Raw genomic sequence first — 24,286 nt, 5'->3', positions numbered from 1 at the left:
TACCTTTGAACCTGTGTGCTGGTTCAAAATATGCATTACATCACTAATAAGACACAAGTGTACATTACAGTAATAGGTGAAATTGTAATTGAAGAGTATGAGAGCTGTTAATTGCCTTTAATGTATTTATCCCAAGATGCACTTGAGCATCTGCTATATATTTAGATATTTGGTTCCAGTAGCTTTCCTGATACTTAAGCAGTGGAAGATCTATATCTAAAAGGCAATAAAAACAGGGAAAATGCCATCAAGAGACATTGAAGTAGTAGGACAAAGAAACTGAGTTTTCTTCTATATCCTAGAAATAAATGGCCCTATTTATTTTGATGGGATTTTTTAAACTGCATTTCACCATAGCATGGTGTAAATACTAAATGCCTGACAGCCAGTTTCAGGTTGTAATCGCTCAGCTGAAGAATTTCAGCAGGCAGATAGTTTGATATTTGTCTTTCTGTTAGGAGGTACTCCATTCAGCTGTGAGCTTATTGCTCTAATAAAAAAAAGCTTCATACTGTAGATTAAAATAATGTCTAGCCTGCCACTGACAATAGAGGACTTATGCGTGGGAGGAACCCACAATACCGCCTCTATGTATGCATGGAGAATAGATGTGATAATTAGTCATACGCTGTCATTCATTTATGCATGCAATACAGAAATGTAAGATGAGAACAACGCTGAAACATTGCAGTGTTATAGTGCTCTGAATTCTAAATGTACAAAACCAGTGGGAGAGGAAAGCTGATTATATTAACCACACCGTGGCCAAATTTTGCTCTTGATTTTGCATATAGTCGTTCTATTTTAGTGGGTTGCTGTAAGTTCTATTTTATTTTATTGACTTACTTTTTCTAAACATTTAACCTAACTTTGCATATACACTAATATATAAGACTATTCAGTCCTAGCCAGGGAAATTCTATGGCTTGTTGTCTAAAATATAGTGTCCATGCCTCTGTGTAGTTACTACTGAACATCTGATCATGGATCCCGTGTCACATGTATATAATACTTTTCCACTAGTGCACTCAAAGTTTAAGATAACATTCTCATAATTTTCTGTGTAGCAGATATGCCCTCAAAAATATGACAAAACGCTTCTGAACCATTCAGATACCAACTCTTGATTTGATCTATGACTGCCATGGTGTTGAATGGTGTGGCCAAGTATCCAAGATGGTCCTTTATGTGAAAGAATGCAGAGAATAATGTAGTAAGCATAAAAATAGCATAGTAAGTGTATGTCTATGAACAGTCCTTTAACATAATGGGCAGTTTGGTGACATAGAAAGAGTTAATTTGAGGTTAAGAGACCCTACAAGATTTTCACTTTAAGTTGGAAGTTCAAGGTAGGGAAGAAATAAATGGTTAGGAATCGATTACCAGCCTGCTTGTACTGCTCACAGAGCCATTGCAATGGAAGATGGTCACACCATTTCCATTTGTTTTTCTTCTGTATAAATATTGGGAATCCATCTTCCATTAGACTCAGTCCAATCCAGGCAAATTTTTAGCCAGCAATAGTGAACTGGAGTGCCAAGAATTTGGCAATTTGAGTAGAATTGGTTGCTTAGGGACTGCATTCTTGCTGATGGGAATGCTTGAATCCATCATTTAGAAGGCTGGAATGCTTTCTCTGCTGCAGACCTTCCTTTACTGTTAGTCAAGTTTGTTATAGCAGTAATGTATGGCAGTTTTGATACCAAATGTAGTCTTGGGGCAGTATAAAATTGCAACTAAAACCATATTAGAACAGAAAAACCTTTTTTTAAAGACGTGTAGGCCCAAGTTTAAGTGAATTATTTCTAAGAAGGTGACAGGTGCCATGAAGGGGACTATTAACAGTGTGCAGAATACAGACTGAATGGTCACTTCATCTGTCTTATTTGGTATAAAATGAGATTTTTTTGTATTTCTATTTAAATTATACTAATTAAAGTTCCACCAATATTTCAGCATATGCACATTTTATGCATAGTGCATACCTATGTTGTCTTATTTTCTTTTCTGCCCTTCCTCCCTTTGGGTGTTTTATTTCTGCCTTTTCTGAGAAGTAAAATGTGTGCATTGCCAGGCTTGTCTTGAAGCAGGATAGGCACTGTTGGCCAACAAAATCATAACTAGATCAAACATTTTTTCTATTAAACCTGAATGTAATAGAAAAGTTAAGGGCTGGTCATTTGTTTGTTTGTTTGTTTGTTTGTATGTATGTATGTGTGTATATATTTGTATGTGTGTATATGTGTGTGTATCTTGCCCTATATACAAAGTTCTCAAGATTAACACATATACACTTAAAATATGAAAAGAGTAGAAAAAAGATTTACAGTCCAAAAACATGTTAAACTACACAACAATTAAAAATTACTAAAACAGTTAACACTATGGATATGTAATAATTGGGTAAAATAATTAAGCCCCAAACACATATGAAATATTATAGTAACAACAACAACAACAACAACAACAACAACAACTTGTTACATATCTTTCCTCATGGTCCAAGACAGGGTACAACACATTATCATAAAATATTAAATAAAAAATATTAAAAACACGTTCCCATAACATATATATATCAAAATGCATAGCACAAAGATTTCAGTACAATACCAACAGAATATAAATTTAAAATTCATAGGGTTGTTTTAGGTTTTTTGGGCTGCATGGTATAATGATCTCCTGGCCAAAAAACCTTTCAAAAGAACACGGGCTACCACCACACTTAAAAGAAATGTTAAGCCCTTGGCTTACTTGGGGTATTTTTAGGCTAGAATGTGCTGGATTCACACTCAGGCTTTGTGCTCTGAGGTAACACTAAAGATATTCTTTTTTAGAAATACACGCTGCCGCCATTTAAACTTTGATTTCTGCAGTAAACTTCTTGGAAACTTCTCACACAGAGGCACAAATGAGACAGATGTTGTGAACAAATAACAACGTTATTTATTTGAGAGAACTTGAACAAAACAGGCATTAAGCTTAGCTGTTTTAATGTTGAATAAAGTGTACAGTTTCTTTAAGCAGTTCAAAACTTAGTTGCACATAACACTCCTCTCTCCCTCCAGAAATTACTGACAGACTTCCTCTCTGCCCAGGAATCCTAAACTACTCACAGACAGTCCTTTTCTGGATCTGTCTCTCCACTTCACCAGCTATCCTTCCCAATAGCTGTAAAGCTTCTCACTAACTATCTCTGCATTGTACATTTAAAGTATTGTAATGTCTTTAAATGTGATCTGCTCTGAGTCTCCATATGGAGAAATAAAGCAGGAAATAAATAAATAAATAAATAAATAGAATTGTGTCTTAAATTCCAGCAGACAATAATATAATCCAATAATATAAATCATAAGAATGTTTTTCATATGTATTCTATAGTCATGGAGCATTCAATGTACAAACAAAGCTTGTCGAAGTTCAAAGTATACTACACAATGATTCACAATACAGGTTTCTTAACATAAAACCTTCCTTACATGGGACAGACAAATGATTCATGAAGCAGAATCCAAAGGAATATGGTTAATGTATTATAAACAAACATACTCATACAAGACATTTCTCTTATAACCAAGGTTTGTAAGTTCAATATCATATGACGTTCAAATGATGTAGTGCTTTAAGAAAGGCTCCTAAAGAAGTAGATTCAAATAAAAAGATGTATTTCCAGAATCCAAAATATTCTGAAATCCAAAATTGTACAAATAAGTGGCTGAATACTTGGTGTACCCAAACTTTGTTTCATGCACAAAATTAATATTGTATATAAAATTACCTTCAGATTACATGTATAAGGCATATGTGAAACATAAATGAATGTTGTGTTTAGACTTGGGTCTCATCTCGAAGATATCTCATTATGTATATGCAAATACAGGTATCCCAAAATCACAAGCACTTCGTATCTCAAGCACTTTAGATAAGAGATACTCAACCTATCAAACTGAGGGCTTGTATGGAAAACACATATCCTGCAGTCTTTACTTGCAGGAAAAGTCAAACAGTTTAACTAAAGAAGAGATTCTTGAAAGGCACCCAGCAGACACAGCAGAAGAGTGAGGGATAAACCCTGGAAGCTGAAATATAGAAGTTGTGATTCAGATCCAAGAACATTCAGACAGAGCCAGACAGAAGAATTGATCCAAGGTCTTTCAAAACATTGTTTTCTCATAATACTATCAATTAGGTCATGTCTGTATACTTCTTGGCTGTATATTTATATTCTGCCCAAAGTTCTATGTTGAATTTGTGTATATGTCCAAAATAGATGAGTTTTATTTATTTTTATTGTGTGCCAGAGCAATTAGATTATTTTCTCCCTATGAAAATAGCCCCAATCCTCCAAAAAAAAAAAAAAGCTATGTGAAAAATGCACAAATACAGTCTACCAGGAAATTGATCATGGCATCAATTTTCTTAAAACTAGCTGGGAACATATTGACAAGCTGGATCGTGTCCAGAGGAGGGTGACGAAAATGATCAAAGGTCTGGAGACCATGCCCTTAAAGAGCTGGGTATGTCTAGCCTGCAGAAGAGAAGGTTGAGAGGAGACATGATAGCCATGTATAAATATTTGAAATGATGTCATAAGGAAGAGGGAACAGGCTTGTTTTCTGCTGCCCTGGAGACTAGAACTTGGAGGAATGGGTTCAAATTACAGTAAATGATATTCCACTTGAACGTTAGGAAGAGCTTCCTGACTGCAAGAACTGTTCAACAATGGAAATCTCTGCCTTGGCATGTGGTAGAAACTCCTTCTTTAGAGGCTTTTAAACAGAGGCTGGATGACCATCTGCCAGGTTTGCTTTGATTGTGATTTTCCTGCATGGCAGAGGGTTGGACTGGATGGCCCATGTGGTCTCTTTCAACTCTATGATTCTATTATGCTATACATAAACAGATATATTTAGAGGTATATCACAAAAAGAAGGAAAAATTAAGTAAAAACACATGAGTTATTAAAAAGTTATTGTCTTTGTTAAGCTCCAGGAATCAAAGTCTAGAACTGTTGTCTGTCACAGAAATATCCAAACAAATCTATAGCAGGGGGCTATGTGCATCAGAGCAAATATTAACATTGCCTGAAAAATGTCTTCTCTCCATAATAGTAATGTTGTCTTTTCTTAGGGCATCCCAATAAAATGTAATTGCTGTGGTAATTGTTATATTATATTCAGAAAAATGCCAAGAATATAATTACTTGCAAAATGACTTCACAGTTCAACTCAAATACACACTTTAGCACGATTGCATAGTAAAAGACAAGGTAAACTGGGTAAACAAGTCTATTTGGTGGTTGTGCCTTTATTAAATTAAACTTTTAATAATATCACTGGGTTTACAGTGCATTAACAAGTTACAATTTTAATGTCTTGCTGTGTGATGTTTCCTTAAAAAGCTAAGCCACCAGAGGATGAATTCCTTAAGAGTGTTCTCCCAGGTATGTGTAGAATATTAATTAGGGCTCTCTATTTCTGTTGGATAATAACAATGTCCAAGAACTGAATAGAATCTGTGACCTGTGAAAGAACTATTCATATGCTTTAGACTGTCTTGGAGCATTATTTAACAAGAGGGAACATGGAAACTTTTCACAGTGATCCCAAACGTTTCAACTCTGTATTTCATGGTTTGCTTGCTGTGTCTTCAAAACACACAGAGATTCTCCTCTTCTCCTGAGAATAATTCCGTGCTTTTTATATTTCTCGTGCTTTTTATAATGATTTTTGGTATAGTTCCTATGGGCTTTTGATAGTAGTGCTGGTAAGCGAAAGGATTTGTCCTAGTAAGTTAATTTCTTTAGTTTGAATCTATAAGGCTGTATAAAACAGACTTAACCAATAGGCCATAATTTAATTCCCTATGTTTAGATTTGTGCAAAAGATAATTAAATTTCACTTAATAGCAGCAGTCAGGATGAAGGACTTATGTGTTTTTGTACAGGGCTTCATTCATTCTATCTCTGTCTTCCTGTCTCCCACCCCCCCCCGCCCCCCTCCCCCAATTTTTTTTTTGTTCACACTATACATTTTTCATTGAATTGAAAGAAATTCCAAAAATATGTTTGTTTCATCAAGAATATCTTCTCAGAGCAGAATAACTTTTGCAGTTTTGGGCAAGTTTCTACATTCTCAAGAATGTGTTTATACTATACGAATTGGTGAACAAGTCAATTTCTATATGTAATAGGAACTGATTGACTGGATTTGGAAAATGAACTGTTGATCATGTTGTATGTGCTATTAAACACAATTCTTTGTACCCATATTCACATGTGAAATGATTTTATCATTCACTAAAACCTCTAGCTCAGTGTTTCTCAACCTTCCTTATGGCGTGACCCCTTAATACAGTTCTTCATGTTGTGTGACCCCCAACCATAAAATTATTTTTGTTGCTACTTCACAACTATAATTTTGCCACTATTATGAATCATGATATAAATATCTGATATGCAGGATGTATTTGATACAAATATGATATATGCCCAAATTTGAATACTGGTGGGGTTGGGGAGAGGCAATTGATTTTGTCATTTGGGAGTTGTAGTTCCTGGGATTTATAGTTAACCTACAATCAAAGAGCATTCTGATCTCCACCAATGAGGGAATTGAAGCAAACTTGGCACACAGAACTCCCATGACCAACAGAAAATACTGGAAGTGTTTAGTGGGCACTGACCTTGAGTTTTGGAGTTGCAGTTCACCTACATCCAGAGAGCACTGTGGATTCAAGCAATGATGGATCTGGACCAAACTTGGCAAATGTGAACACTGGTGCAGTTTTGGGGGGAAATAGACCTTGACATTTGGGAGTTGTAGTTGCTGGGATTTATAGTCCACCTACAATCAAAGAGCATTCTGAACCTCATCAGTGATAGAATTGGGCCAAACTTCCCACATGGGACCCTCATGACTAACATAAAATACTGTGTCTTCTAATGCTCTTTGGTGACCCCTCTGACATCTCCTCGTGACTCCCTACCAGGAGTCCCGACCTACAAGTTGAGAAACACTGCTCTAGCCCATCCCAGAAGACTTTAGTAGAGAATGCAATCATTTTGCATCTGGCTATAGAGTCATGGCCAGATCCTTCTACAGTTTCCCCTTCCTCTCCAACGAATAGCGACAGGTGAGTGAGGCTGGATCTAAATCAGTTCAAAGCAGATAATCTGGACCTTTTTATGGTCGTGTAGATCCAGTCTGAGTCTGCAGCAGCTCAGCAGTATATCCAGGGGGTTTGATGGCGATCTGTAGCACAATCCCACATGCAGACCTATTATGCTACAGTGTGACATACACAATTCTAGCCATTGAACATTTAAACTCAAGACTCGATTTGAGTGTGAGACTCAGACCATTTCCATCAAAGAAATGAAATTTCACTACATCACTGTATAAACAGGACTTGAGCATCTACAGATCTTAGTATCCACAGGAGTTGCTGGAACCAAACCCCAGCAGATGCCAAGGGCCCACTGTATATGTTTAGTCTATAGCTGAACACGTCATTGACTTTGTGGATCTCCCTCCTAGTTGTCAAAGCAAATTGCTGCAGATCTCAAAAGGAACAAGAAGCGATGAATACTATAATGCAGGATCAGCTGGTGTAGCTTCTACGTCATTCTCAGCCTTCTATTGGGTGAAACACCTGGATCATGAGGCCAGTCGAATAGCTGAGTTGCTCCTCATTCAATTACTCCCCCTTCCCAATGCAGAAGCATAACTTTCAGGCAAACCTCAAGAATAGTCTCTTTCCCAGATTCCAGAGCCCTCCACTTCACCAGAAGTGTGTCAAAATGCTCAGTGTATCTGCTATTTTCCTCCCCCTTATTGGTGGACTTGTTGGAAGAGATGGTCCAGCAACTTCAACTTCCTGCTCTCTTAATATTCCTGACCATAGGATCATACTCAGTGTTGGACTATATGTCCCTTGTGGTCTCTCTGATTCTATTATTATTATTATTATTATTATTATTATTATTATTATTTGCAAAGCTTGATAAAGTAATTTTGCTGCATTGCTCCTGTTCTGGGAGTTGCAGAATGAAAATGTTTTCTTTCAACATTTTTTGTAGTTTTTGTAGTTTTTTTGTAGTTTTCACGTCATTCGCATCTTTTCCATTCTACAGAATGCCAGCAACCAGCTCTCTGGACATTTCTGTTCCTTTTTATTACAAACCATACCAACCATTTTTCATCATGATTACTTCCTGTTTGCTTTCTTTTTAAAGTTGTAAAGCCCGTGATTCTGCAAAAGAAAATGTATGAAAATGTTTGTATTGGTGATCAGATTTCTTTTGAGAACATAAGGTCAGAGACATCCGTTTGTATTTGATAATATTAGTTTAGAAAGTATAACAAAATTTCTCTGTTTTGGCAAAAGAGAAGAGGTCAGGGAAAGAAAAAGAGATTTGTGCTATTCATTACTACTACAACATTTTCCATGTCATGTTTGAAAGCAAACTGTTGCACTGAAACCAAATAACCGACTCTAGGACAGTCCATGCAGTCAATTTCATCTCCCCACCATGCTCTCCAGGGATGCATCATGCAGAGAATGTTTCATATTAACTGAGCTTTCAGCAGATGCAGCTGTTACTTCTCAGGAATGATTCCTGTTATCATGGTGCTGCAAATTGTGTTGCTGTGATTACAGAAATTGCTGCTAAAAAAGCCAAACTGTATCTGTTGGGATTCTACTTTGTTTTAGCGATTCTCTGTGTGAATGCATCCCCAGGGACTCTTGGGGACTGTTACATGGAGACAAATTTGAATCTGTGAATAACCCCATGGCTTGTTTGATCTTTGCTGCATGCACATATAATCCCTTGTACATACAGGTTTACACATATTTAGGAATTCCGGGAATCAATAAGCAACATAACAGTCTGTGGGCAATTTCAAACAAGCAACTTCATCAGATGGGGGTGAAATCAGCGGCTTGCTCCACTTCACTTTCCCTTTAAGCACAGAGCCCGCCGGTTCCCATTATGTGATCCACAGCTACTTCTGGCGGGGCTCCGTGCTTAAAGGGAAGGCACCAAAATGGTGACAAAATGGGAGGCTTCCCGTGTTCCACCATGAACAATGGAAGGAAACCAAGCGGTTAACACTTCCTCCAGTAGGATGGTGACGTGGGTAAGCCATGCAATGTGGAGCAGGGAGCAATGGGTTCCCCATGCCCCCCCCAATGTGCACCGCCAGAATTGCCACAGAGGTCACATGTGTTTATTACTTTAATAGTGGCTGACTGTATGCACAATGCCTATGTTCTTACATTCAATTCACGTGTTGTAGATAGCAATCAAACAAAGCAGGAAGATATCTTCTTTGCTGTCAGATTTAATGGTTTTAAGTTACAACATATTTTGATTGAGCATTAGAAGGAACTTCTTGAAAGCAAAAGCAGTTAGCAATGAAACTAAAGGCCCAGAGAAGTAGGTGGGGTCTCCTTCTCTGGGAGTCTGCAAAAAGAGGTTGAACACCTACCTTCTGAGGACAATCAGTTGGAAATTCTCCATTGGATTAGATGCCCATGTGGCCCTTTCCAACACTATGATTCAATAACTACTCCACCTGTTGCAGACACTGACAGCATTTTATCCTTTTGACAATAAATATGATCATTTAAGTTTAACTCAGCCATGTTGCTTTTTTTATTTACATGCATTTGACCCTGCCAAAAAAGTGCACACACCCCCTCGTCTGCTCCCACAGTCCACTATAATGATATGGGGATAAGCCAATTTGCAAAGTCTTTTCCCCCTTGTATTCCCCTCCTCAGCTTCTGGTATTGACTTCTGGTCATACTCCAGATCCTATAACTGGCAGGATAGCTAACTCAGTGAGGTTGCTCATTTCACAAAACACACACACACACACACAATTGGCCTAATCCTGCATAATGCTTTACTTGTGCATTTCGCTCTAGTTGCATAATGCTCTACCTATGGTAGACTACCTATTGTAACTGAGTACTCAGGCTGTGTGCATACTCTGTGGTGAAATGGCTCAAAACTGCTGCCAATCACTGTTCCATCCTCTCTCCATCAACCACTATACTGGACCATAAATTCCCTCTCAGTGGATGTTGCCTTCCTTGCAAGAAGTTACAAAAGAAGCAGTACCTTTTCCATAAATTGATATACAGTATGTGACTATAAATCCAAGTTATGCTTGAGTATGTCACCATATTTTATCCAATCCTTTGCTCTTTTTTTTTAAAGAAGTGGCGTGCAGGTATATGTTCAATGCTATATACAGCTCCATGACTCTTAACTTGTCAGTTTGCTAAGCCATGTCCACTACTCTCCCAACCTACTGAATAGCCTCTAAAGAGCTCCACCAGGCCATTGCCTACTGTATGGGGATCAATCGGGTCAGCAGAGACATCTGACTACATCCTTGTAGCCAGAGACAAAATTATGATACCAGCGTAGAGACCCCTAGAAGACTCCTCCTCAGCATTGATGTCCTCATTCTGCATCTGGTCATAGAAAGGTGCTTCTGCAATCCTGCCCATTTCCCCCATAACAGGGAATGGCCATGTAAGGGCAAAGGAAGAGAGGGGAATATTAATGCATAGGTTTCTGACATGAAGGGAATAAGAGGGATGAAGAGACTATGAACCCACACAGCAACCAAAGAAGGACACAGAATAATAGAATCCTTGAGTTGGAAGAGACCTCGTGGGCCATTCAGTCCATACCCCTGCCAAGAAGCAGGAAAATCGCATTTATAGTATACATGTATAGAAAACCTGTGTATATGTATGTCCCTAATCGGATGCCAGTCTTTCCAACAAGTTAAAGGGAACACATAAAGGGGATTGTAGACATTGTGTTCCAGGGACCTCAAGTTCTTAAAGGGGTGGGTTGCAGCCATTGTTCTTCATGAAATCCATGTTCAGTGTGAATAATGGATTCTGCCTATTGTCTATGGTGAAGCTGGAGATGTGGTGCTGTAGTTGGTGGTGCCTTTAGGAATATGTATATATGTAGTATGTATGTATGCATGTATGTTACATTTCACCTTTCTTCTTGCATGGTATACAAAAAAGAGGTGAGCTATGACTAGATAGGATGACCCCAGATACTCCTATACCACTCTCCTATACTAATATTACAATGAAAAAGCATAGCATCAAATACAGAGTGTGGGGGAGAGCCACAGCTGTTTGTTGTATGAAGGAGGGAAATTTCATAAAACACAAGCATGAATAGTGAAGATGATTTAATAAAAAATATATAGTTAGGATCAAGTTGCACTGTTGCTAGATAAGATAGTACACTGAGTTCCACTCAAGTCATGCTTTATGCTCCCTTCTTGAACAATTTGCTGTGAAAATAGTTTTAAAACAAAAGGTTGTAGACTTGAGGCATGCTTAAATAACTAATATTTATGATCTCAATGAAAGTGAGGATTATGTAATTATTTCCTAACCATTACACATGAATGTATAGATGACTGTATTAATATAGATGGTTAAGACTGCTTATTTCTTTCTTTGCCTTGTTTGATTTGTCTCATATTTTTGTAAACAAAGTGAATTATGGGCATGGCCTAAATAAACAACAGTGGTATGCTCAAAAATATTGGGCTTTTCTTCCAAATTGCTTTGTATTAATCACAGAGATTGAAGACAAGGCTCCTTTCCAAAGCAACTGTTATTTTATGCCAAAGATGACCAAAGGGAAAAAATATAACCTTGTTGTATCTCCTGGTGTCTGCAAAAATTCTCAAGATCCCTAATGGGGATATCAACAGGGAATGTATTTTGTTAGTTGTAGCTCATAAAATATATTTCCCTCCTATCACTTCTGTCACTTGTGAAAGCTCATAGTGCAATAGATAAACTGTCAAAAATAATTAAGAAAAATGCTGATACAGCCACCACAGCAAAGAATTATACTTTTTATGGTGACTGTTTTCATCATCCACAGTCAGTCCCTTGGCAGATATAAATACAGGTGTTATCACCTCATTGTGGAGGATGATGATGTGTTGAATCAATGATGGAAAAAGCTGCTGTTTTGGGGAAAGTTGAGAAGGAAGGAAAGTCATCTATTACAGAGACGTGGACAGGAACCCTGATGAGTTAAAACAGAAAACAGACTCACAATGCCTTTCTCCCTGTATAAATTCTTGTCTATATCTGTCTATTTTAGCTATATTGACTCCTTTCTTTTACCTAGATAGATACATACTTGTATTCCGCATACAGACTACTAGTTGCAAAGATGGTAGAACTGCTAGTGAAGTAACGTATGTGACTCTCTAGATCATTACAGTCCCCCCCACTTTGTGAAGTCAATGTGGTGTGGAATTTTTCCTCATAAGTATGTTTTTTTTTAAAAAAAAACTTATCTATCATAAATTCTTAAAGGAAATGGATTTTAGACTAAATTTATTGCATTAGCTTAGAGTAGAGTGGCTGAGCAGGATTTTTAGCCTTTGCATTTGGTAGGAAATAATGTAAGAGGACAGGAATTCTTATGGGAAGCCTGAGTATTAGGAGTTTTATCCCTGTGAAAAGGCATTAGAAAATTAAAACCAAATGCATTTACAGCTACAACCTCTGAGCTGGGGAGCAAAAGCAGCAATTTATGGGACTGCAAATTATTGCTTTAGTGCTGGCGCCAAAGTTCAGAAAACTCAGTTTTTCATATCTCAGAATCCCACAGCTAGCATACCCAGTGGCCATGCTAAGTGTGGGATTCTGAGAGTTGTGCAAAAAAGAGAGTAATGTTTACAAGTTCAGATATGGGGACTAATAAGACTATTCATTATTATACATAAAAGGCAATATTATGGCAATTAGACTGGCCCAAGTCAAACCAAAAGTAGAATCAGCAAAGGCTAATTCTGTCATTCCAACTCCCCCAAATGGATGGTGCCTTAGAATAACTTCATAAAGAGCTGTAAACAGGGTTGGCATAATGTATTTTGCTGATAAAGGATAAGAGAACATCCACTCCATTCCATATTAGAATCAACAGAAATTATATGTCAGTTTTCCTTCAGCATCATTTGACAACTGGATATAATTCTCCACTATCCTTGAATGAAGAAGGTAAGTTTCAGGTGTGAATGCAGACAGACCATGTAGCCCACACAATTCTGTCTTCCAAGATAGGCAAGTATAGAAACTCAAGAGAAAATCTGAGTTGCACTGAGTTGCACTGTCCACCTCTATCTGCCACCTAAGGTTGTCTGACTCGCATAATGATAGGTCCAGTTCTTTTGTAGTCACTGTGGAGATATCTCCATTGGACACACAGTCTTTATGCCAGCACTAAACATTTCCAATAATTATTACCGCATGATATACTGTTTCTCAACACTCCGTCTATAAAGCTAGTGTTCAGGAATTCTGGGAGTTGAAGTCCCAAGTATCTAGAAGATCAGGGATCTGGAAGGTTGAGAAACACTGGTACAGAAGATTGACTTTGTAGATCCTATATAGAAGTGATATGATAGTAGAATTCTGCAATTATGTCAAATGATATTTATTTATTTTATTTTTGTCCTGCCTTTCTCCTGACATAAGGACTTAAGGTGGCTAAAAGCAAACATGAAATAATGCAAATCGAAAACAAATTAAATGCTTGTAAATATGAATATAAAATTCAAACAATCAAATCTTTATGGAGAAATGCCTCTAGAACATGGCCCTATAGTCTGAAAAAACCTACAAGAACCTAGTGATTCCAGCCATGAAAGCCTTCGACAATAAATCAGATCTTTGTGTCATGAAGAATTGTCAATTACGAGACCTTAGACTGGATCTCCAGATTATGATTTGGATTTGCGGACTCAGATTTGGTTGTGTTCATATTTTAAGGGTCAATATTTTTAATGTATTTTTATCACTTTTTAATGTATTTTTATTGCTGTTGATCTGTTCACGTTAATTTTTTGTTTTGTTTCTTTGTAGGCATCTAATGACTGCCAATTGTAAGCCTTCCCTGAGTCCCCCTTCGGGAAGTGAGAAGGACGGGATACAAATACTCTAAATAATAATAATAAAGTAGCAGCACAACAACATACAGAGAGTCACATGGTTCATAGTGGCTGTATCACACTTCCTTAATAAAATGAAGTATACTTTTGAATATCATTTCCTGGCAAAAATGAGTTGGAAGGTGTTGTTGTGACTCACATCCTGTTTGCAGGCTTCTTATAAGTATCTGATTGGCTACTATGGAAAACAGAGTGCTTGGCTAGAAATGCCTTTGGTCTGATCCAGATGGAAAAGTACAGGCCATAGCCTGAAAATTGGGCCTGAATTCTGTAGCTGATAGTAGGTCTCAATCATATTCACATGGAAAGGATTTATCATGATGATGATTTACTGTGCTGGCTAGAAGATCGGGGTGTAATTGTATTCCCAATAAATAATGCATATATGTGTGTGTTTTTCAGTTCTCAAATAGTCAGATAGAAGCTACAACTGATGTACCTGTTCCTGAGTTGTATTGGTTAAAAATGCAGCTAGAGATGGAAGACAAGATATTTGAAGGCTCTCATGGGAATTCTCTGGGTGACTATTTCAAATCAGCTGCAGCAAAAACAACAAAAATTATGTGGCATCATAAAGACTAAATATTATTATAGCCCACACTTTTGGGGACTCAAGTTTATAAAACATCATGCCATCTTAAATATGTTGATCCCATTTATTGCAACAGGACATAAGCAACAAATTGGAAGAATTTAAAATCTGTTACTCATGTTAGAATATGAAAATCTCTCAGAGATACATTTTCTTCCTACACTTCACATGTTGTTTTTTTTTTAAAAAAAGCTTATAACATTTCTGGTTTATTTATTTATGTGTTCTTTAAAATGCACCCTTTGGTTGGAAATGTGCAGATAATGAATAAAAGCATCTGAGTTCAAAGTATTCTTGTTTTTATATAAATCCTTCCTATCACCTGCTGTTTGTTGCTCTTTGCTTATGTCATGAATCCCACCGGATTTCTAGAAACTTAACTGGACCTCTATAAATGGCCATGCCTATTCATTTCCCATGTACTCTTCTGTCCTCACTGCTTCTGATGTGAAACAGATTTGAAGTTTCTAAAGAGTAGAGGTCAACATGAAAGCTGTTTTCTTTTTTCTTTTTTAAACCCTCTGACATTCAACTTTCTGGTTTGTTAAGTTCTGGTTTCTATTAAACTTGAGAATGACATCATAAATGTAACACAAATTCTGCAGTAAGTTGTAAATTTCATTTTGAGTGAGAATGTCTCATTTACCACTTCCTTCAGATAGTAAGCCGACACTAGAATCTCATGAGACTTAGAGAAACTGAACATCTTTGAAGCAACTGAGAAATACAATCTCTTTGTTGACTTTTGCTATGTTCCAAATGTGGAGCACAGATTATGCGAAGACTTTAGTCCGATTGCTGTAGGGTTCACATATCTCTTATCTTGTGGTGTGGCTCTCTGTACTAATAATTGTTTTAATAGAGCAATAAGGATTTCACACTCCAAAATTAATGAATTTTGAAATTTTTTATATTGTTAGAGTTTTTAAAGGGGTGGGTAGGCAACAGAAAAGGCTGTCTATGTTATCAGTACGATACTGGGAAATGAAGTTTTACATAAGAGTTACATAGTATAAATCATTGTACTACATTGGCAAGATCAGTCTTGCACAACTGAACCAAGGGGCCAAATGTACAATCTCATACGCAACCAAATGTATGTGTGCATGTGTGTGCACACACACATCAATTTGCAATGCATATAGATTAACAATTCTGCTTTTGCAACCTTGAAATTAATGTAGTCATTGTGCATCAGACAAAAAAGTCTGATAATTTCTGTAGAAGAACTTTTCCATGCGTAAGACATCAACAGAATTCCATCCTCAAGATTTTATTATTTCAATGCATCATAGGATCACAGAGTTAGAAGTGCCACAAGCGTCTTCCAGTCCAGTCCATTACCATGCAGGTTCATCCAATCAAAGCACTCCTGACAAATGGTAATTGAGCTTCTGCTTAAAAGCTTCTAAAAAGGATACTCCACCATGCTCCAAGGTTAAATATCCCACTGTCAAAACTTTCTAGCCATAAGGAAGTTCTTTCTAATGTTTAGGTGGAATTCCTGAAATGTGAATCTATTGCTCCATGTTCTAATCTCTCGAGTGGCATTAATTATGTCTTTAGAGATATTTTTATAGATTTTTAATTATTCTTCACAGAGATATGAAGTTAATATTGGTAAGTGATGATAATAACTAATTTTGTCCTGTAAAAAATAGTCATTGAGAAAACCTTCTCTCACATTCTTCCAAACATGGGAGGGGACAAGACTGAAAGAAGAAATTCCCATAGGCATACAAAATCCTAGTCAGATTACTATGAGAAAATATACTTCTTCGGATAATCTAAACCCAAGTCACATGGGATTTCATAAGTCATAACCAGATGAATTATGTCTAGACACAAACTGCCAGCCAGAGAAACTCCTGTATCAAAAGGGTCACATGCTCTCTAAAATTAGCTTCAATCAAAAGTCTGCACCATACATACTAGTTGTAATTTTCAAGTAGATTACAAAAGTAGTCTCACATACACTACATTCTTAAAAGTGGATGTAACTGAATAAAGCTGGTCACATTTTTCTCTCGGCCATCTGCAAAGACTGGATGTCCATTGTATCCTCATGCTATAACCTTGAATCTTGAAAGGAAACATGACTGGACTACAAAACATTGGATATCTGTATCCTTATCTGTTTTTGATAAACCGAAAGCACTTCTGGCTCAGTTAAGATTCAAATTGTTTATCCTTATTCAATCCATTGCTAGCATCAGGAAATAAATCCAGCTTCCTTTGATGAAGATGGAAGGGGGAAAACAGTTAGGGGTGTTTATGCCCATATGGGGAGGGGAAAAACAATGATGAATTGAATGCCTATGCATGGATATTGGGGTTATAGCAGATAGGTCTGCTCCTGCTGCTTGGACCAGCAGCCATGCTACCGTCCCTCCAGTGGCAATTCAAGATTGGTTAGGATTTCAAATCAAGAAGAAATCCTAAACAAATAGATGAGTCTTTCACATGGCTACTGAGTGAACAACTTGTGGTATGACTGGCAGATATGTCAACGGTGGACAAGGCTAGGCTACACAGAGGGATTTCTGCCCTTCCCTTGTAGGTAGTTTGAATACATAATAAAGTTTGTTTGATCAGCCACATACCAACTCCAACAGCTGTAGACACATCTTCAAATCTTCACCAAAAATGCATGAAGATCCAGTGATCGAATCTTAGCAGAGAAAGCGGACATATTTACAATACAGGTGGGTCCAGTAGATGCGATCTTCTTTTCCTATCCAGTAAATAAAAGAAGAAGCCTACCATTATAGTACAGGTAAATTTTAAATTGTATGCCCCAATTTACAACATTTTAAATGTACATTTCTTTAGAAATAAACTTTAAAAAATATAGTTTTCCTAGCATGCCTATATGGTTGAACAAGATGTGAAAGCAAGGAGGGAAAGAGAATGAGGGGGAGGCTGTTTGGAGCTGAACATGGTAAGCTCCAAAGTTGACTAATAAAAAGAGGTGACTGAATTGGATTTCTTTTATGTGCCAAAACTGAGGGAGAGGAGAAGCAACTGTATTCTTGATACAGTTGGAAAGAAAGTGTTTCTTTTTCTGCTTAGAAAGATGTGTGTGTGTGAAGGGGTATGCAAAAGCTTTGCATAAACAATTGATCTATTATATTGTCGAAGGCTTTCATGGCTGGAATCACTAGGTTCTTGTGGGGTTTTTTCGGGCTATAGGGCCATGTTCTAGAGGCATTTCTCCTGACGTTTTGCCTGCATCTATGGCAAGCATCCTCTGAGGATCTATTACTTTGTGAACATAACGCTGGACTGGATAGGTCTGATCTGGGAAAGCTTTGCTTATGTTCTTAGGGAAGTTATACAACCTCTCTCCAACATTTTTAAAAAAAGTAAAAGTACTGTTCAGGCTCTAACCTTATGTATGAGTCAGCAGAGATCCCAGTTTTAAAAGTTTGACAAAATTAACATCAGCAACATCTTCCTCAATCCCTTGCATCTAATTAAATGATCATATTAAAGGTTCTTTGGTTGTGAAGAAATTGTGGCAGTTTGAAACTCAGGAGGCTTGATATGCTTTTCCCATGATATGTCAAGCCCATTACAGTGGAAGGAACTACTAATGTGACATTACTGACATAATGTGATGCATCTAACCACCTGAATGAAGCATCAGGCAGAAGGAATTTCACTCTTGCAAAATGAAAGGGGGAAACAATCTGGGTGAAGTGGAACATAAATCCTTTTACATAGTTTAACACAAATTTAATTATCAAGTGTTTGTAAATGTTCAACCAATTAGGCAGCTTGATTGGCTGAAGACTCTGGGATTTATTGCTTTGAAGATAGATTATCTTGTGGAAGTGAAAGGCCTATATTATGCAGATGGCTTCGTGTAGCTGCTCATGAGGAAGTATTCCATTAAAATGCTATTATTGAGAGAATGGACAGTGCTTCAAACAACCCATTTTTGTCTTAAAGCAAAGTTCCTGGCTTATAAAAATAAACTGTACTCAGTGTTAGGAAGTCAGTTGTTTGAATGTACTACCAGATTTTCACTATTACCATTCAATACACACTGGGAAGCTATTCTGTCTTTTATGCATAAGTTTATTTTGTCCCAGTTTGGAGGTGACAGTGCTGATTAATCCCTCATGTCCCATGCTTTTAGAAGCATCAAAATGTCCCATATCACCTTCAACAACAGCTTTCACCCTTTGTCTTCAGCTTACTTCCATTCTTGTAAGCTGTGTATGACATGCACACTAGTTTAAGTTTAACTCAGAAGGGGAAAGATTAGAGGGAACAGAATCTTGACCTTCCCAGTTGGCTTAGAAAAAAGCAAATTGCTGCAGTCCCTCCTAATTTGAGCATTCTTCTTCCTAATTAATAACTGTGCTGCCACGCGCTGGGCCTGTAATAATTGATTTTTTAAACAGGATGTGCTCTTTGTGCCCAGCAGGGAGCCAGGGTGCCACAGGTGAGAGGCCTTCAAGGATTTTCCCATACACAGTCTTTAAAAGGCTTGAAATGTTTAACAAAGTTCTTTATTATTGCTTAGGTCTTCAATAAAACAACGAACACTTCTTGGACCTTCAACGGATTAAACAAATGCTTCTTAACTTGCTCCAAAATGGACAGGCACCTTGTTTGGAGAACTATTTCTTTCCTTAACAAAGAAAACCCTTTTTTAACCCCTCCCAGGCAATCTACTGTCTAAGCTTTGCTGATGTGGGTTCTACTACCAGTTCCAATCCCAGGTAGACCTACCAGTCAAGGCTATGTAGATTCTCCAGCTGGAGTTCTTTGGGTCTGCAAACTGTTTTCTTCTGAAACTTTAGGACTGTTTCCCTCAGATGCTGTAAAGCTGAGAGGCTGTAAGCTCCCAGCCAGAGCTTTGGGACTGTTTTTCCCCGGAATTTCTACCCCGGATGCTGTAGGAAAGCTTAGCTTTCCACTATAAGACTGAATTAAAAATGGCTCCCTCTCTTACCATGGCCCTGGGGAAAGGGACGGAACTTAATAATGATAGACAGGTGGCTAGCCCTATGATTGCAAACCAAGGGAAGCTACCTTGTTGCAAATGCATGGAACCTTGGAATATATGCAAACACTCAATAGAAAGAATACGAAGCTGAAGCTCCTGGTAAAGCCGTACCAGCACAATAACTGTTGGCATCTTGACCACATTCTGATGTTGCTTTGCCAACATGTACTAGTTTTCACCTGTAAAACCAGCCTTGCAAATGCTGATTTATTATCAGTAAATATTAGATTTTTATACCTGTTTTATATTTCTGTATACCTGGGGTCATCAAAAAATGTCTCGGGGTTGAAAGTGGAAAAAGTTAAAAAAGCCCTACTCTACATGATTTTGGCCTACGCTTTCCATCAGCTTTAGGTAGTAGAGCTAATTGTGAGTAGCAAATGCAATTCCAACCACAACTGGAGGGCCATAGGTCAACATCAGTTCTGTTGGCTTTCATGAGGCACTTGCCCAAAGCAAAGTTGTTAATTATCCTGTAATGCAATGGCTAAAAGACTGATTCATATATGAAAAGGTTTCTGGGTCAAATCTTGCCTCAGTTGCTCTTTGATTTTATTGTAGTTGATCCCATTTGTGTATCACATGTATAATAGGCATATTATAAAGATAGTGATCTACTTTAGATGACAGTTTAAATACTGAACACATGGAGGGGAAACAACATGAATTCGCCCATCCCCAATTTCCATAAGACATCTGAAAAGGGCACAATGTGCAACTACACAGAGGCACTCCACACAGCCAGATTTTGTCATTGTCAGGATGTTGATTTCCTATTGACTAAACATATACAATGTTTTAAACCAGTGGTTCCCAACCTTTATTTTTTTTAACCAGGGACCACTTGACCAGGGATCACTCTCCAACATTAGTACCAAAAGGGTTACGAATCAGTTTTGGGTAAACTTTAGATTTGATTTGGTTATTTGGGGTGGTGATTCAGGAAATCACTTTGGATAGACTACATCAGCTCTATTTTTTGATACAGAAAATATGCCATCCAGTAGTTGCCATCTGCTTGCCCACATAAAACCATATTTAATGAGCCTCAGCACTATAAGAGGGTTTTGTGAGACCAGTCACTCTCGCTGCAATAGTGTAGTAATGGTGAGGCCGCAGACCATATTTTAGTTCTTGTGTACCACTGCTGGGCCACAGGTTGGGAACCACTATTTTAAGCATTTGTAAGGTTGAATTGCACATATTGTCTGAAGGAGAACTTACAGTCTGTGGAACAGATGGAATAATGAACAAGGATGCACTTGTATGATAAAAGCAGAGTTTAAAAAACATTTCTTTTGGAGACTACAACTCCCACATTTCCCCAAGCAGCTGTAGCCCAAATAAGGAACGTTAATATGCTTTGAGGAGGAGAAAGGACAGAACTAGCCAGTTTATGTTGGATTTGTAAATGCAGCTATCCTTCTTCAAAAGGCAGATAACTTTGTTTGTAGAGGAAAGTGTAGTCATGTTCTTTTGCTTTTTCACCTCATTTTTTTCATCTTCGCTTTCTGCTTCTTTTCTTGTTTTATGTGGCAAATAGTGGAGCAAAACTGGACCAAACATAAGAGAGAGAAACAGAGGGAGAAAAAAATTCTGATATCAAAGGATATTTTATTCTCACAGAAGCACATACAAAGATTTTTGTTATAAAGGTATTGACTCCCATTGACTTCACAGTGTGCTTTAGATGAGCTTCTTTTGTTAAACGCCCAAGCGCTGATAAGAGAAAATCAGCCAGACAGCACCCAAACATATAAGGGATGTTTCAGAAATGTCTGAGTCACAGGAATAAGAATTTAAAGGCAGTCCCTGATTGAAAGCACGTGGCAATCCTTTTTCTTGGAAAGATTTAACACCTTTCTTTGAGAGATATTAAGCAATTGCCAAGTATTTAGCACACAAGCCTGGATGACCAGCAAATATAACTGATCAAAGAGGGTTGTGAAATTGCCCATAAGATTCTGCAACTGTACTCCTGTTTGCTGATGGCTGAAATATAAAATGTATCCATGGCCAACTGCATCATGTGCAACATGTAAAGTAAGTAAAAGGTTCACATACACATGCAAGCACACAAATATTACCTATGTTATACATCTTGCTTTCAAGAAAACTTGCTTTATCCATGGCATTCTTTAAATTCAAACCATTTAAAAAATCACAAATATTTTTCATTCTCTCTCTCTGTCACACACATACATGCATGAATAAGAGAGGGAAAGTTGCCAGCTAGAAAATATCAAGTAAATAAAATTACATATAAAAATAGCAATTTAATTTTGACATAATTCATAGACTTTCTCCTGAGAAGCACAACAAACTAATTATTTTAAAGTTTATCAGAGGGAGAAAGGGGGAATGCAAAGGTAAGAATACAGTCTTTTCCTGTCACTTTCAACAAAAATGCTCTCTTCAATTTTTTTGCACTTGATATAAAGGAAACAAGCAAAAGAGGGGCATTAAAATCAGCTATACCACCCCAGACCCTAAGTATATGATCATAGCCCATATTCTTTTCCTGTTGCAACTTGAGTCTTGTACTCAGTCCTCTTTGTTACAGAAAGAATGCATTCTGTAATCTATATACATTTCCCTGGCTCCTTTTTCCACAACAGCATTTCCTATCTTTCCAGCCTATCTTCTTAACCTTCTAGCTGTCCATCCCTCTGCTATTCTCTAAGATATCTGATATAAAAATGTTACCTTTGCTTTCTGTCAGCCCTGCCATTGCTTCTTGTGTTTGTATGTGTGGTGGATGCTGCAGAAATCAAAGCTCTCACCAAGGAAGTCAGCTGTCTCTACTCTGTATGAAGGGGGGGAAAGCTCTTGCACTTGCAAACAGCCTCCAGGAGCAGCAGAGAGTGTAGAATGAGCCGGCTTCAGTTATAAGAGATATCCGTGCCATTGGGATTCAAATAATCCTTCTTCAGTTGGTTTCAGTCTTTCAGCATCTATGGATGGCGGTGGCAAGAAACCAAGATGTATTTAACAGACTCTAATGAAATATATGCACACAACCGATCTCCAAATGAAGGCATGGGTTCAAACCCCACTTCTGACATATCTCCATTGAGGGTTAGTGTAGTGCAGTGTTTTGTGTTGGATTAGGACATTGGAAGATCTGGTTTGGACTCCCATTTGACCATGGAAACCATGGGGTGGACTTGGGCAAGTTACACTGTCTCTGTTTAAGAGGAAGGCAATGGCTAACCTCTTTTCAACAACTGTTGGCAAGAGAATCATGTGATAAGTTCACTTGATGTTGCTATGAGTAAACAAATTACTTGACAGCACACAAAACAGCATTACAAACCTTGGGCATTTATTTATTGCTATCAGAACTCACCAGATCTGAATCTAATGCCTTTATTTTACATTCTTCTGTCTCAGGTATTTTACTAGCAATTCCTCAAACTTACCAATTTGAACCAGGTCACTGTCCATAGAGGCCATCACCACTATCACCTTTTCCCTTCTTTCCCTATGGGCCATGCCTTTGTCACCACTGCTATCATTTCCCATTAAGGGTGTCTTGTTCTGACATCAACTGAGGCCCCTTCCATACAGCTGTATAAAATCCACATTGAACCGGATTATATGGCAGTGTGGACTCAGATAATCCAGTTTAGAGCAGATATCTAATTCTGCTCTGATATTCTGTTTTATACGGCAGGCCCTGATGCACCTGAATGGCCAGAAAGAGCGTGGGGGCAGTGTCACAAGAGGATACCCACTGCAGCTAGGAGCCTGCATGGACTCTGGGGCTGGCTGTGATTGATGACGGTGACCACAGATGGTGAGACAATTTAAGTCAAGTGAGGATGATGCAGCTAGTCCTCTGAGATGGCACTGGCACTTTCCCCTCTCCACCCTCGACATATCCATCAGTCATATAAAAATCTATAATTTTGGGCCCCAAACCACCGCTTGACTTATACATGAGGTTGATTTATACATGCATATGTATGGTAAATGAATTTCTTTAGACTTGGATCCCATCTCCAATATATCTTTTTATAGACATTTATGAAATATGTGTATTCTAAAATCCAAAAAACACTTCTGGTTTCAAGCATTTTGAACAGGGAATACCCAGGCTCTATCCATTAGAAAGGATTTATAAAGAGACAAATCACCAATCAACAAATAATACAACAATAAACTCTACATTGGGATACAATACTCAAGAACCAGGTCCCATAAAGTGAATTTCTAACAAGCCACTCCACTCTTTGGTAGGCATGGGCCCTAATCCAGATTTGTTTCTATGCAAAAACCCACTCTTGCTGGACTATTATAAACTGAAATCATTTTCATCTATCAAATAAATAGTGTTGAAAATTATATCATATTAATGAAACAGCAATGTAATGTGTAGGTTTGGTTTTTCCTGTCTGTTTTCCTTTATCTTCCTGTGAGGTGGGCTGTTGAACTCTTGACAGTTCTTCGGCAAGACATCTTTACAAAATTGGATTTAAGATACATTAATTTCTTAAATAATCCATTACATAAATACTCCCTCAGTTAAAGAAATACACACACATATAGTATATGTTAATGCTAGAAAAATATACAGACAAGAGGCCACTTTGTGGGTTTGTGAAGGTTATGTTGTCAGCAGAAGACAAAATTCCATCAACCATT

The 24,286-nt window shown here is 37.7% G+C and overlaps 1 long non-coding RNA gene across 4 annotated transcripts; it reads right to left on the bottom strand.

Annotated features, from left to right (window-relative positions):
* Positions 1-2,930: 2,930 nt before the first annotated feature.
* Positions 2,931-22,523, bottom strand: LOC132770616 (uncharacterized). 4 transcript variants are annotated; one of them, XR_010909517.1, is made up of 5 exons: positions 22,346-22,523; positions 20,864-21,192; positions 17,223-17,353; positions 8,194-8,253; positions 2,931-4,079 (listed from the first exon to the last, which is right to left on the bottom strand). It is a non-coding gene; the product is annotated as an uncharacterized lncRNA (long non-coding RNA). The 4 variants fall into 4 exon arrangements; XR_009631017.2 differs by lacking the exon at positions 8,194-8,253 and having other exon boundaries at positions 22,346-22,520; XR_009631018.2 differs by lacking the exon at positions 8,194-8,253 and having other exon boundaries at positions 21,128-21,192; positions 22,346-22,513.
* Between the last annotated feature and the right edge of the window lie 1,763 nt (positions 22,524-24,286).

Source organism: Anolis sagrei, chromosome 3, assembly GCF_037176765.1.
Source record: "Anolis sagrei isolate rAnoSag1 chromosome 3, rAnoSag1.mat, whole genome shotgun sequence".
NCBI lineage: Eukaryota > Metazoa > Chordata > Lepidosauria > Squamata > Dactyloidae > Anolis > Anolis sagrei.
The sequence above is the reverse complement of the archived record's forward strand: the minus strand, read 5'-3'. Positions and strand labels throughout refer to the sequence as shown.